Source organism: Sorex fumeus, unplaced genomic scaffold, assembly GCF_029834395.1.
Source record: "Sorex fumeus unplaced genomic scaffold, SorFum_2.1 ptg000128l, whole genome shotgun sequence".
Classification (NCBI taxonomy): Eukaryota; Metazoa; Chordata; class Mammalia; order Eulipotyphla; family Soricidae; genus Sorex; species Sorex fumeus.
The window spans coordinates 44,999,178-45,004,332 of NW_026606185.1; positions in this window are offsets into that span (position 1 = coordinate 44,999,178).

Below are 5,155 nucleotides of genomic sequence, written 5' to 3' on the forward strand. Positions count from 1 at the left end.
AGAAAGATCCCATTTCTCCTGGATTTTGGGTGCTTAGACTTTCCCTTTCCATTATTTCTTTTTAGTTTTCTCAGAGCATTCTTTAAGTTGGTAAAGCATTTTATTTATTTAATTTGTTTTTAATTGAATCACCATGAGATGCAGTTACAAAACTTTGATGTTTGAGTTTCAGTCACACAATGATCAAAAACACCCATCCCCCCACCAGTGCACATTCTTTACCACCAACGTTCCCAGTATTACCCTCCCCCTGACTCTATGGCAGACAATTTTTACTTCGGGGCATTATGGTTTGCAATATAGATATTGAGAGGCTATCACATTTGGTTCTTTATCTACTATAATATGACTTTTTTTTGGAAAGCACTTTAGAATGCTGGATTTTGCTCCGGAACATATATTACAAAATAAAGCCATAGGATATTGCATTATAAGTGAAAGTGATGGGGGGGGGGGAAGCAGCTCTGATTGAATCTGCAATGTACAGATTCTGTTAGTCATGCAAGTCTCCCATTGCTTTGTGGAAAGTGGAAACTGTCTCTGTAACACCACATTCCCCCTGTAACTTGTAATAAGAGTCTCTGCTCCTGCAATCTGATCAGACAGGAAAGCTAAGAGCAGCTGAAAACCTTGCTGCATTCAGTGCTGTTCTCTCAGACTTTATCGCCTCAGGCACTAGGAGGGAGATGGATGTTTCCTGAGAAATGTTATTAAGAATAAACTCAGGATGAGACTAACACCGGAAAGAGGGTTGTTCTCTTTCTCTCTCTCTCTCTCTCTCTCTCTCTCTCTCTCTCTCTCTCTCTCTTTTCCTGGCAAGTTCTTAGTTAATATTTAATATTTCAGCATTTGCATAACTTGGAAAGACAACTCTGGATTTGGTTCATGAAAGGCAGGAAAGTCAAATCACCTCACAAACTTGTTGCTCATCCAAATTATGGTAAAACTATATGTGTGGTAAGGATTGCAGCAATAGAAATAATATTAATGAAGAGATAGACTCTCATCTCAAAAGAACTCATAGATTTTCAGACAATAGTATTTTGTGTATTTTACTGTTCTTTATGTTGTATTTTGAATGCCTTTAGAGTTCCTGGTTATTAAGTGGTCAGAAAGAAAAGTAATGTTTGGGTTTGTTTCAGACCACTTATGTGAAGGAATAAGTGGAGAAAGGAAGGTGGGAATTGGTGTGAGGAACTAGAGAAAAAAGAGCAACAATCATGTATCGTTATCGTCCTTTTGCAGATATTTAATTTTACAAAGGAGTTCCACATGCATGTGCTAAAAAATCCTGAAGCAAATTAACCTTTGAATAGTCTGTTGCATCAGAAATAGAGTTGAATCTGGATAGTGAGAACTGGAAGTATTTAGGAAACCTCCACCAGAGATCAGAAAACATAAAGAACAGGTAGAAGGAAAAAAAACCTATTTAATGGCTATAACATAATACCTCGATGAGTTGGCATTGTGATTGTTCTTAGTATTTTGATTTCATGACCTTAAGGAATTTACAGACTCAGATGTTGGTTTGCTTTTGGTTTGGTTTGCCTCAGATTCACAATATCACTCTGACTATTTTATTTTGGGGGTAACCCTTGGTGGTGCTCAGGTGATATTCTGGGCACAGTGCCCCAGGTTAGCCTCTAATGAAACTGTAAAACCATGTGGTGATAAGGATCATATCCAGGGCTCCCACTTGAAAAGCATGCAAAGAAAGCATTTGCTTCAGCCCTCTGAGCCATATCTCTGGCCCTGCCACATTGTTTATTAATTTAACACAGTTTTGTTGACATACTCAATGTCAGGGTACTACTTATACCTTGCATATCACCCTCATTTCCTGAACAAGAGCAGCCCCTTCTCTCTCACCTCTACATTGTCTAGGCCAGTGTCCAAGAGAATGTTTGAATTGATTTCATCATGATTCACTGTTTCGACAATTCTACCTGCACTCAGCCTTTGATTTTTTTTTTTTTCAAATTAGATAGCCCTCCTAGGATCACAGCATGAGTATCTTTAAAAAACACTGAAATGTTCTAGACACTCTCTCTCTCTCTCTCTCTCTCTCTCTCTCTCTCTCTATATATATATATATATATATATGTGTGTGTGTGTGTGTGTGTGTGTGTGTGTGTGTTTTCAAAAGTACTATCATAAGTATTTAGTGCTTTTCTGGAATGTATGTCTGAAAGTCTGCCAGAATTTTAATACACATTTGTTGAAATGTTCACTTTGATATCATTCTATAAGTCATTTAGACTCAAATAGGATGGAGGACTAGAAGCTAAGTCTTCAACTTTCTCAAGCTGTGCCTCTTCACCTCAACACTATAGGTCTAGGTATTTTTCCTGCCATAATCTGGTAAAGTTCAATCACTGAAGCTTCAGGCATGCCTTGGTTCCTTTTCTCATTCTCCCCTCTGAAAATGGCATCACCAATCATTCCCAAAGACAGATTGACAAAGTATTATGGAGTGGCAGCTAAGAAAGTTTTCTTCAGAAGTTGGCCTATAGTCATTGTAAGATAGCAAAATAATTGCAATTTAGGTGGAATATAGGACAAAGGATAATCAGTATAAGTGGGAACAAAGATGACATGCCTTTTTACAGACTTTTTTTTCTCATTTTGCAAAAGGAAATTAAGCCTTTCTGGAATGAGTATAAAGAAAAGTGTTCATTTCTCATTTACATAATTGCTAAACAATAAATAATTCCAATAAAAACCCACAAATAAAGCATCCGCTGAAAGGATGATAAAGTAAAGAGATGTACTCTTATATGAAGCATTTAATCTATTTAAAATGTATAACATATCATTTTCCTTTAGGTACAAATACCCAATTAGGCATAGATGTTATTTAGTGTTTGAAACATTTTGAACAAAGAGACAAAAGTTACCATTTGATAGCATTATTTACTTTTTATTTACCAATTTCTTGGAGTTACAAATTCCAGAATTCATATTATTATTTGGGAGTTGCAACTCTAGGAATAATATATTTAAGAGAAATCCAGTTTCAGTGTCTGAGTTATTTACACATTTTATTACTTTGTGTGTATTTACCATTGTATGCATTTATCAAATATCTGGATATTTGATGACTCATATGAAAAACAACTACAGAGTGATGTTATTGAAAAAAAATGGTAAATTTTAAGAAGACCTAGGAACTTTTATGGTGCAAAGAAAAACAAATATCATTGGTCTTACAATTTAGTAAACATCATTAAAAATCCTTATAGTAGGTCATTTCTGAGAACTTTTTTCTTTTTATGTTGATTTCTTGCATGAAATAGAGGGTCATAATTCAGCTATTTACAGAGAATCATTTAGGAAAAGCATCACCAACCAAAAAAAAAATCTCACTATTTCTCAGTTGAGACTAGAAAATGTAAGACTGGTGAAACAGGTCTAATGGCCATTATCCAACCTTTGAAGAATTACTGTATTAGTGAGAGTGACATGTGTGCTTTGGAAAACTGAAGGTTGGAATTTACCGAAAAATGTTCTGACAATTAGAGCTGTCTAACAATGGGAGGGGTGCTTGATGAAGTAGGAAGTTCTCTTTAATGAAGTGTTCAGACACAGGCTGGAAGACCATCTGGCAGGGCTGTCATATCCTAGGTGTGCCTCCACTTCCAGTTATAGTGTGTAGATGGGGGAGGCCTTTGTAGGATGACTTGATGGCTCCTTCCTAAATGTATGTAAATTCTCAGATTTTGTATTGGCAGAGAAAGTCAAAAAGGAAGAACAATGGGATTGGGGGCAGTGGCTTCTGAGAGTTAATTTTCATCACTAAGATTTTTGTTTTTAAGGACATTGACAAAGAGGTTAAATTTCAAGCAATTCTACAAGAAGATTCTGTTATCTAAGGATATATTTTAGCAATAACATTAATGCTACTTTAATAGTTTTCCAAGGTGTAGTAACACTTCTAGAAATATACCAAACAGATTAAAGGTGACCTTGGTTACTTTGACTTTTGACCCAAACTCTTTTAAGTTTACATTGTCCCAAATCTGTAAATTACCAAATTGTTTCCTATATTTCATCAGCCGTTCCTAAAGATCATATGAGCCCATATTCTACCACCTTTCATTAGATTATGTTATTACTGTAACCTAATGATCCCATTTCTTGTCTATGAAAAGGAAAGCATAATTTAGTTGTTGTTTGGAAAGGACATTAGGAATAGAATTAAGATGTGAATTATCTGACTCTAAATTTCAGAGATTAAACTTGATTATATGTGAGTGATGAAGAGATGAGCCACACAGAAAGCAATAGCAGCGCTATGACAGACAGGGCAAAGATTAGAAAAGTCAGCTAGGTCTCAGGTTCAGTTCCTGGAACTGAATCAGTTTCTATTTCCCCAAAATGAAACAATGCTAAACTAGCCAACCAGAAAGTTCCAGGGTCCATCAAGTGGTCTCAACCAATCACCATGTTCCATTTTAGCAATGCTAGTGCCAATCTTTTGTTAACCTCAAAGAATGAGTAGCTTATGTAACCATATGCTATATAATGCCCTCTGAAACTAGAGTAGGGGGCCTTGTTCTGAGGCTTCTGTGTGGGTGGGGAAACGGACTCTAGCTCCAGCAAGTAACAAAATTCCTTGCTTCTGCATCACCAGAGTGGTCTCTTGCCTTAACCTGATTCTCAGCACAACATGTTGGAGGCTTGCCCGGGATAAGGAACAAGACTCTCTGTGTGGAATCTTGCTTCTGGAAAGTCCACAAGGCATCTGATAATTGTGTAGGGGTAACCTGTGGCTGGCAAGTGACCTAGGAGGATGTGCTGGAGGGTTGCTGGTCAGAGAGTGGTGAGGGAGATGTCCCCCTCTCTCCTCTGAGTTCCCCTTTGTGGTGAGAACTGTTTGGTGGAGGGGACTCCCAACGCGAAGCGGGGAATGGAGGGGTTCTGTGTTCTCCGTGGAGATCTGGTTGTCCAGTTTGTTCTTATCTTTGTTTCCGCATTTGTTTTGTCCTGTGTGTGCCTTTTTGTATTTGGCCTGCTGATACACCACCTTGTCAGAATGGGCCAGGCTAAGAAAACTCCTCTGAGTATTCTGACCCATCATTTTAAGGAGGCCCGAGAGCAGGACTCATAACCTCAGGGTTGAAATGAGGGGAGGGAAGTTCCTCACCCTCTGGAC